Genomic DNA, 11,153 nt, shown 5'->3' with positions numbered 1-11,153 from the left:
GGACAGGGAACATGAAATAGAGCTCAAAGAAGGATTATGTTTATATTTTTACTGTGCTCTTCATCATCATCACACTCCTCTACAGCATAATCAAAGAAAATGCAACAAAAATGAGGAGTCTAGACTGAAAGCTGCACATAAAAAAACAGTAACATACCTATGTAAAAAATGCTTTTTTAGTGTTGGAGTGGAAAAAAGATTTCCTTACAGGCGTTATGTTGATACAAAAAAAAGACTGGTATTATTGTGTGAGATGTATTTTGAAAGATTTTTTCAACCCAGCAACTTTCAGAAACAGAACAGATAACCATCACACACATCTGAAAAAGACAAAAACTTACAGTTCAGAGTCTCTGAACTGATATGGGAGTTAAGGCCACATATGAATATATAATACATTTCCTTGACTTTGTCTTTAACACGCAACACTTGTGACTGAAGCTTGTTCATTACTGTTCTACTCGTTCCTACAGTAGAACAAGAAAAATAGCCTTTAGGCCCTTTTGTACGACAATCTTTCAGTTATTCACTTTTGACAGGAGATCAAACTAGTTTGTGAAGCTGGCAGTGTTGGTGTGTGCCTTAAGCAAAGCAAAAAAAACTGGGCAGGTAAATAGTTTTAAGTTTAGTTTTGCAGACCACTTCAGGAGCAAGATCGATTCTGTCAGATCAAACATCATAAATGAACAGAAAAGCCTTTTTATTGGTAATGATGGCTTGATTTTACATGAGGAACTACTGGACAGTTTTGACCTGGTTGAAGCTGCAACACTTGGTCGAGTTTTCTCCCAAATTAATCCAACGACCTGTTTTTTAGATCCCATCCCCACATCACTTTTTAAATCACTTTACGGGTCTTTTGAGAGGGAGATTCTAAATATCATGAACTCCTCTCTACAGACGGATATTTTTCCTGCTGCCTTTTAAGACTGCAGTGGTGAAACCGTTACTCAAGAAAACTAATTTAGACCCTTCAGTTTTTAATAACTACAGACCTGTGTCCAACTTGCCATTTTTAAGCAAAGTTTTAGAAAAACTTGTTTTTATTCAGCTGAATGAGTTTCTCTTAATAGTAAAATTTATTATTGTAACGCCCTGCTTGCTGGTCTTCCAAAAACCAACATTAGGAGCCTTTTCCAAAATTCTGCTGCACGAGTTCTTACAAAGACCAGGAGGTGGGCTTACATCACCCCAATTTTAAAATCCCTGCATTGGCTCACCATATGCTTCAGGATTGATTATAAGGTACTTTTAACCGTTTTTAAATGTCGTAATGGTCTTGCGCCTTCTTATTTATCCAATCTTTTAGTAAGGTATGAACCCTTGCGGACCCTGAGATCCTCTGGCACTGGTCTGTTAACCATTCCGACTGTAAAAACCAAAACCTACAGAGAAGCATCTTTTCAGCACTATGACCCCCGTTTATGGAACAGTCTGCCAGAGGACCTGAGAGCCGCAGAGAGTATTGAAGTTTTTAAGAAAAGGCTAAAGACCCATCTTTTTAACTTGGCTTTCAGCTAATTTTTTACTACCACTATTTATTTATTTATTCATTTATTTTTATTTTGTCGCGGGGTTCTCTCAAGAAATTCAGAAAAAATGCAAAAACAAAAACTGGTAGGCAAGCCAGGAGAGATTTCATAGGGCTTTTACCCTTTTTAATAGAGTCTTTGGGAGACACACAAAAAATAAAGCAGGGATGAAAGCAAAACAACATAAATTCATCTGACTTTAGATCATATCACCTTCAATTATGAATTTGAATGGCACTCCTTCTGCCCATTTCTCTCTCAACCTCTCAGTCCCTCTGCCATTGTGAGAGTGAGGCGCCTTCTTATGTACCTCTTGCCACTCCCACATAATTAGGCACTCTACTTAGAAAAATTGTCACTGCGCGAAAAGAGCCAGAATCCTCAATATCTGTTGTGGATACTTTCTTAAATATCTAAAGAATCTGGAACATTTCTAATGAATATCCAGACATGCAGCATATCTGAAGATATCCGGGCAAAAGATACTGGTTGTGTCTTATTTTGGTCATATCCAAGTTCCGAATATGACCTGAAGTCAAATCTGGAAATATCTGGAGTAAAGATACTGAAGAAGGTAAATATCCTGTAGTATCTGTAGTGCATACTTATCTAAGTGTTGAGGCATTTCTGGTGCATATCCAGACATGCCGCATATCTGAAGATATCCGGGCAAAAGATACTGGTTGTGTCTTATTTTGGCCATATCCAAGTTCCAAATATGACCTGAACTGAAATCTGGGAATATCTGGAGTAAAGATACTGAAGAAGGTAAATATCCTGTAGTATCTGTAGTGTATACTTATCTAAGTGTTGAGGCATTTCTGGTGCATATCCAGACATGCAGCATATCTGAAGGTATCCGGGCAGAAGATACTGGTTGCGTCTTATTTTGGTCATATCCAAGTTTCGAATATGACCTGAAGTCAAATCTGGAAATATCTGGAGTAAAGATACTGAAGAAGGTAAATATCCTGTAGTATCTGTAGTGTATACTTATCTAAGTGTTGAGGCATTTCTGGTGCATATCCAGACATGCAGCATATCTGAAGATATCCGGGCAGAAGATACTGGTTGTGTCGTATTTTGGCCATATCCAAGTTCCGAATATGACTTGAAGTCAAATCTGGAAATATCTGGAGTAAAGATACTGAAGAAGGTAAATATCCTGTAGTATCTGTAGTGTATACTTATCTAAGTGTTGAGGTATTTCTGGTGCATATCCTCCGCAGTTACCATTGCCGCTGTAGGTACCATAACCGTTCGGCCTGGAACTTCCCTTTGGGGTCCTACGACTAGTGCTGACGTCACATTATGTGATTGGCTGTGTTGGTCTGATGACGTGTCAGACAGTGATTGATCTGGACAATTTACGATACTATCTATCTATTTACCAAGGCTGTGTCCCACCAAGGTGGGGTAGCCTAGACAGGGCACACAATTTTAACTCCCTCCTTCTCTTCCCCAAACCCTCCGCCTTCAGTGTGTGCGTGTGTGTGTGCGTTGGTGTGTGTGTGTGACACTGGTCTAAGGCCTGGTCTAAGCCACACCACACTGCACCAGGGTCAGCTGCACACTCCAGTGTGGGCACCTCCACAGCAGGGCCTCAGCCAAGGCTGGTTTCCCCTTGCCGCTTCATCCCAAGACCAGACCTCTACCACACCCATCCATTCATTCATACACAAACTCTCGCCACCCATCCCTGTCCTGAGCAGCCTCTCTCCCCTGCACCACAGTCATCCCTCTTGCATTCAGCGCTCTCCTTACACCCTCCGTCCATCCCATTCGTGGTCTTCCTCTCATTCTCACTCCACTCACATCAGATTCATATACCCTTTTCACCAAACGCTCCCTTTCCATTCTTTCAACATGTCCAAACCATCCCAGTGCCTTTTGCTCTGCTCTATAAGCCAACTCTCGCATCACACCAGTTCTCTCTCGGATAACTTCATTTCTCATACGATCCATACGCGTCACACCACACATACTCCTCAAACATCTCATCTCAACTACATTCAGCTTCCTCTTTTCCGCCACATTCAGACTCTGTTTCAGCCCCATATAACGCTGCAGGCACCACCACACCCTCATAGAATCTCCGTTTCGCATGCTTTTCCAGTGATCTACATTCAATCACTCTCTTCATCCCCCCCCATATCTTTCGTACTTTGTTCATTCTAAACTCTACCTCTTCCCCTATTCCACCATCCACACAGACACACGACCCCAAATACTGAAAACACTCTACCTCTTCCAACAACTCCCCATTTAATGCCACATTCAATCTACGTTCACCCTTTAACCTCGTACACCTCATCACCTTACTCTTTCCCTTATTCACCAATTTACGATACTAATATTAATAATATTAATAAATAATGTTATGACGTCTGTTGTAAACGAACAGAGCTGCGAGATAGTATTTGAAAGGTGCCTTTATTATTGTTATGATTATTATTGAATTCATGTTCTCTTATAGTTCTTTTAATCTGTGCACCCATTGCTTTATTATTGACAGAACGGACCCGGAAGGGCAACATTTAGCCGTGCTGACAAAAATTTCAGCCACGGCTGAACTTAAACTGGAGTAACGAGCGGATTGTGACAACATGTCTTTATAAAAATGACAAAGAATATTGTCATATACAATTTATGGGGGAAAACTCCTTTAGGTTACAAAAGGGAACATGAAATGAAAATACGTAGAGCCCAAGCAGATGTCAACGCTACGTAGTTTGTCCAAATGGGGTTACCGTAGTGTGACGTTATACTCAGTCGAAAGGACCCCGAACGGAAGTTCCAGGCCGAAAGGTTATGGTACCTACACCGTATTTTATGATTTGTGCAAAGGCGATACTGCATTAGGACATGTATTGTCTCTGGATATTATATGTATCACTTGTTTGATAAGTGCCTTGCCTAGCAATTTATGTGCACAAGATACTTCAAAAGCACATATATTTGAGAGTTTGCTCTGCACTTATATTTTCCCACAAATTTTTAAAAACAGGTGTGAAAAGTATTGACAAGTCAACCCAAGTTTGATTAAGATATACAGTAATATCCTCATTGCTTCATCAAAGGTAATAAAAACAATGGCACTTCGGCATACAACAAATTTTGTCATTTTCAACAGCCAATTTCTTCCTGAGCATGTATCAAGTGGCAGGAAAGTCTTTTGTGATGTTTTGTAAAACAGTATCTCATATTATACTAAAAAAAACCATAAGAAACCTTTTAAAAAACTTTAGGATTGTTTTTGGTAAGAAATCAATGATAACTGCTGCTCTGTTTAGTGTTTTCAGGGAGTGGGTGAAGAAAGTTTATTTTTTTTAACTTTATTGTTCAAAATGTAGGTACAGCCAGGAGAGCAAACATATTACATGCATTTTACACAAAAACATTCAGGTTTCCACAACTTTCATACAAACATACAGCTTTCTTAAGGCTTTTAGAGATTTAACTGAGATACATTTCAATTTGTTTGATTAACACGGGGGGGGGATAGAAGATGAATAGAATAAGCATTTATGAATATACAATTTGCCAAATATAATAATAACATTAATTATTAGTTTTTATTTGAGTCCAAGTTTTTATTATAAAACCCAAAAATTATATATTCGAATTTCAGAGTGAAGTTGGGGTGAATATGATTACTGATAAATTGTAAACACTTCTTCCAAAAAAAAAATCTAATTTCAGTACAATTCCAAAAAAGAAGATTAATTGCTTTTGGATGTTCTTTGCAAAAGGGACAAATCAATTTTTTAATGTATCTTAGCATGAATTGATTAGTGGGGTAAATTTTGTGCATGATTTTAAAAGAAACTTCTTTCATTTTTTATTTTATTTATCATAGATTTTTGGGTCACACTCCAGCCCTTTCTCCAAATGCTGCCGGGAACAAAACGTCTTCAGTAGTTTCGAAGCCGCTAAACAACACGAGGAGAACGAACGGCCGTGACGTCTTACCCGAGCTCCAGTAAAGTGAAATTTGATTGGTCACGTTCTGCAACGCGACAAATCAGCTGTCAAGTAACAGAGCTCCGCGCCGCCATGACGCAGTCTGTTTGAAAACAATGGCGGCACGGAGCGCTAGGTCCGAAGATGAAGACGGAAAAAAAGAATAAAAGTTGACCGTAGGAGACATGGAAACCCTCTAGTAAGCGAGGCCGACCGCGTCCTCACAACGAAAAGACCTCAGAGGATCCGGGAGTTGGCGGCAGTGACCCGGCCGAGCGGATAAGTTCAGGTAAACTTTTGATTTAAATGGGCATGTTCGGGGCTTGGAGGCTACGGGGTTATATTTAACCAATTCCGGGGCTATTTTAAATAGCAAAAATAACCACATCCTTCCCTTTTTTCAGGAAAATAGTTTTCATCTGAAGCGATTGAAACATAATCACAGAGGCTGGACGACGTGGAAAAAACCAAGAAGAAGCTACAAGAACACCGGATACGACCCCCCCCCCCCTCGAAGTTTCCGTATGTATCTTCCGTGTGTAAAAATATTTTGTACTGAAAAACTTCGCTTTTGTATAAAACTTCAAGGAACCCAGAAACATGTCATCACCTAACGGACAAACGTCGAGCAGCGACTTTGACGCGGTAAACAGCATGACGTGACCGTACAGATTAATGAAGTGCGTGGAGGGGATGGGGGATTGGGGGGTGGAATCCGCGGCACACGTCTGTGCAGAACCGGGGACTGTGATCCGTATGGATCATGGATCATCCGCGCAGCCTAGTAGCTTCTCCTGGGATTCGGTGTCAGACCGTAAAACCTCATCACGCGCGGGACGTCATCACCGCGGACCCACACTTTATTTATTTATTTATTTGAAGACACAGAGGACTCATATGGTGTGTGATTTGAACTATAAACATATTCATCTTTGCTAATTATTGTGTATTCTCGTGCGGTTATGGACAAATGTTGGAGACCTATGGCAGGCCATTTTAACATTAAAAGGCTAGACTGGATGTGTGTTGCAGATATCTTTATTTGAGTTTTGCCTAGTCAAAAAGAACATTTCAGATATCCGCAACTACATTCTTCCTATCCGTAATCGTAATTTTAGATATCCTCAAAGATATTATTCCTAGGACAAATGACATCACTTTCACCATTCATTTGTATGGGGTTTACAATTACAGATATCTACAATTCAGTTGCAGATATCCACTTCATGAATTACGGATATCTGTAACTGAATTGTAGATATCTGTAATTCAAGTTTCAGATATCTACAATTTCATTCTTACTAGTCAAAACTCAAGTTAAAGATATCTTTAATTCAAGTCAATTTAAGATATCTACATGTTCCTTTTCAGATATCTTAAATTAAGTTTTGACTAGGCGAAATGACGTTGTAGATATCTGTAACTGGAATTGTGACTAGTCAAAATGACTTTGTAGATATCTCAAACTGGAGTTAGGGATGGTCATAATTTAATTGTAGATATCTATAATCAAGTTACAGATATCTTGAAATGAAATTTGAATAGAGATATCTGAATCTTGAGATATCTGTAATGTTCATTCAGGATAGTCAAAATGTAATTACAGATATCTTGAATTAGAGTTTCGACTAGGCGAAATGACGTTGCAGATATCTGTATGCAAATTAGGTCCGCATCGCACTTTAGGGGAGGAGCAGAGCGTGTTGTTGTAATCATTCAAATCGCACCTGCTAACTTGTAATTAGCACTGATTAGCACCAGGTTGCAGCAGTACGACGGGGTTTTAGGACTAGTTTACAAAAAAAGTTTTGTTTTCTTTAATTACAACTTTTATCTCGTAAATTTAGGAGATAAAAGTGTTGTGGAGTGTGTGTGTGTGTGTGTGTGTGTGCGCGCGCGCGCATGCGTGCGTGTGTGTGTGCTGAGATGGGGGTGAGTACGGAGTACGGAGCGGAGGTGTGTGCGTTGATACTGTGTGTTCGGAGGACGGAGCACCGTAATAAAGAGAAGGTGTCCCCCCCCCCCAGAATAACTGTTTTCTTAATCCGCACTGGAGGTTGAGGGTTCCGATCAGGAAAGTGAACCCCGAAGAAGAATCACCTTCGGCGGAGGAAATCTCCCCTGCGCTTCTGACCGCGATCGGAAAGAGAGAAAAGAAAAGAGAAAAACACCAAGTCTTCCGTTTATCGGAGCCTAGCTTTATTTCCGGATAGCTTTAACCGAAGTGATTCTGAACCTTTTGGCGACTCAAAATCAGATTATTAGTGGAGCCGGCTTTCCGGGGTTCGGTGTCGGTAAAGCGGAGTTTTATGTGTTTAATAAGGAGCTCAGAGACACGTGTGGGTGCAGATGATCGCTGCAGCCTTTATTTTCCTTTTCATTCACATATCCTGAAGTTCATCAGTCACCTTATGTCATGAACCTGTCATCCGAACACCAATGCAGAAGTAAACAGTGTTACATACACCTCTCCTCCAGATGAAACGTCCTGATCCAACATAAAACAATAAAGAGGAATGAAAATAGTCTGTTATGTTAGCATTACAACGTTGAAAATGCCAAAAAGTGCTCCTCCATAGACGGAAGGGTCACAGAAACGTAGAGATCTTGTCTTTAATGGAGGAAGAAAGGATTCAGGTGGACAGCTGCAGGGACACTGACGGCTTCGGGCTGCAGAGATCCTTCAAACCACCCATCAATGAATAAAACATGAATAAATCATAAATCAAACTAACGAATTTCCAAACATTTAGAACGTTATCAATAAACATTCAGCTCACCTCTTCAACAAAGTTTAGTCGGTCTGCTGCTGCTGTGTGGCGTTCACCTGCTGCTCATCATGCTCACTTCCACTTAATATCGTAAATTTAATTTAGGACTTAAAATCTTTTAATTTTACTGTTTTTGGTGGCCCTAAATCTCCGTCGTAGAGCAGCCAGCGGGCGAAGCGATTTTTAATCGTCTTTTAAATGCTGCAGCCCGTGCAAGACAGGAGGAGCTAGTGATAATGACGTTTGAGATATCTGTAACTGTCATTCTGCAGGAGGAGCTAGTGATAATGACGTTTGAGATATCTGTAACTGTCATTCTGCAGGAGGAGCTAGTGATAATGACGTTTGAGATATCTGTAACTGTCATTCTGCCTAGGCAAAACTGAATTGCAGATATCTACAATTGTCATTTAAGATGTGTGACGAGTTGAATGTCGTTTTCAATGACGTCATTGCAGATATCTGTAATTCAGTTTTGACTAGGCAAAACTGAATTATAGATATCTCTATCGGTCGTTTCGACTATCACAATTACGTTACAGATATCTTGAATTACAATTCCAACTATCCAAATGTAATTACGACTAGTCAGAAATACGTTGCTGATATCTACAATGTTCATTCCGGATAGTCAAACTTAGCGTTTTGATGTTAAAATGGCCTGCCATAGAGACCCTCAGCACTATGTCAATTAGGTTTCTTTTAGGTTCTACGTGTTGGGCGGCCGCGGCGTCACTCCTCCCGATTCCCCCGCTGGAGCGGCAGACGTCGCCCCCCACCGCCGTGGGGCCTGTGTAGCGTGAGCAGCACGGAGACACGGGGGTCCACCGGCAGTTGCGCCCGAACCGGCTGCACAGGGTCCGAACGTCGGCTCCCCTCTCGCTAAGGGCGCCGGAGGAGGGAAAGGAGAGGCGAGGAGCCTGGGGGGCGAGGGTGGAGCGCAGGCCACCCGATGTCTCTGCACTTCTGTCAAAAGTGGCAGGAAAATATACGTCTGGAGGCGCTACGAGCTCCTCATGGCGTGACTTCAGCGCGGCAGGAAACATCGTCACCCCGTTAAGATCCTCACTGATAGCTGACACGGTTAATATGTTGGTGTTCCGGTCACGTAACATGAAGACGGACAAATAAAAGCAGCAGCACGATTCACTAAAGCAGCCAAACAGACAAACACGTGTTCACTTTTTTTTTGCACTTTAAAAAAGGTTGTTCATGTTTAGCCTATGTTGAACCTTTCCTGCGAGGACTTTTCTCTTTCTGACCGTGGTCGGAAAACGTTGGCGGATCTCCCTTTGGGGTTATAAGCTACATGCGTTCTTGAGTTTGCCACTCGGCTGCTGGGGGGTTTTGTGTTGGGCAGGTGCCTGTATTCTAGAACATTGGCCAGAACAGCAATGTTGCTGTAACCTAACAGACTTGTTCTTTCTTTCAGATTCTTGTCCATCACAAACACAAGAACCTCGGAGAGCAGCTCCAGTGGAAGGTCTGGGCAGATGATAAGTATGTTTCTTTCTCACTATCATTTTAGGAAACTTGACTAGAACTCCAGTCAGTTATAAAATATTGTCTTTTTTTTAGCTTCAGAACACCACACAATGAGGAGATGACGGCAGCAGTGAAAGATGTGGAACCAAATTGGAGTTTCCACCAAGTTAGAAGTAAGCACCAACATGAAGTTGGATTTACACAACTCGCCAAGTTAGAGATAATGTGAGAGACTCAATGTCAATAATCAGTGTTACTTTCTTTTCAGAGATTTTTTTGAATAGGATTGCAATTGTATTAGTGTGATAGACAGCTCATTTAGTGTTTCCATGTCTTAAGACCAAACACTAAGTTACATTAACGATATAGCATTGACAATGGATAATTAAGATAAGCCACTGTGACAGTCTGCATGGGACATTTTGAATATTCCACTTTGGAAACATGTTTGCAATATGTTGACCTCATCTTCTGTACATTTCATATTTCCATCGACTAGGAGCTTGCAATCAAGCTATTGACAGTCTCAAGTGCAAAGAGAGAGAATGGAGATAGAAGCAAGGAGGAGGTCAAAAAGAGGACCAGTCAGCATGATCAGGTGAGTTGTCCTATTTGTGACCTTGTTTCATTTACTCAGGTCATGCATGGTCCAGTTGAACTGTGTATGTGTGTGTATGTTGTTTCCTCTAATTAAAATAATATTTTCCTTTCCTGTTGGTCCATAGCTCTTCAAAAAGAGGGTCAAAATTGCTGAGAAGATTCTCAATCAAGAGGATCTGTCATAAAAAAAAGAGCCAATGCAAACTATGTCAGCGACGAGGAAAGTGACGAGGACAAACATCTTATTATCAAGCCTTGCCAAAGTGGCGCTCCACTAGGCTAACCATGGTGATGCTGAAATGCCATAAAGCCTGGGATGAAAACTTGAGGAGTGGAATTGAGCCAAAATTACGCACGAGACACTCAGCTGGCTTTACTGAAGGAAACCCACCACCAGTCAAGAGCTGCTATCTGGCAGAAGAGAAAAAAAGGATGCATGTTTGTTTGTGGTTTTTGACTTATTTATTTATTATGTAATAAAATATTTTTGAGTAATACCGGTTTTCTGTTACCTTTTATTATGGCCCGCAGCAGTCATAGACTGCAAGGACCATATTGTAACTGGTACAAGGGTCGAACACTCAAAAAGGTCCAAAACCTCAAAAAAACGCGTCACCAAAATTGGCACACACCTAGGATAAATGTGAAATGAATTTTCGGCAAAGAGAACGTCACCCCCCCCAAGTCGATGACATCACGGCGAGCGTTCCCGTAAAAAAAATGAATGGGCCGAAAATCGCTTATGGGGCTAAAAAAAAATATTTCGGAATACAGTTACGAAACCAAAACACGCGTGTTGGAG

The 11,153-nt window shown here is 40.9% G+C and overlaps 1 long non-coding RNA gene across 1 annotated transcript; it reads left to right on the top strand.

Moving 5' to 3' along the window:
• The first annotated feature begins 5,249 nt into the window (after positions 1–5,249).
• Positions 5,250–10,840, top strand: LOC110015995. Its single transcript, XR_002872686.1, has 6 exons — positions 5,250–5,784; positions 5,900–6,017; positions 9,699–9,766; positions 9,845–9,924; positions 10,251–10,349; positions 10,477–10,840. It is a non-coding gene; the product is annotated as an uncharacterized LOC110015995 (long non-coding RNA).
• Positions 10,841–11,153: the final 313 nt, after the last annotated feature.

The sequence above is a fragment of the Oryzias latipes genome, chromosome 22 (genome assembly GCF_002234675.1).
Source record: "Oryzias latipes chromosome 22, ASM223467v1".
NCBI lineage: Eukaryota > Metazoa > Chordata > Actinopteri > Beloniformes > Adrianichthyidae > Oryzias > Oryzias latipes.
Note: the sequence above shows the minus strand (reverse complement) of the source record. Positions and strands in the feature narration are given on the sequence as shown.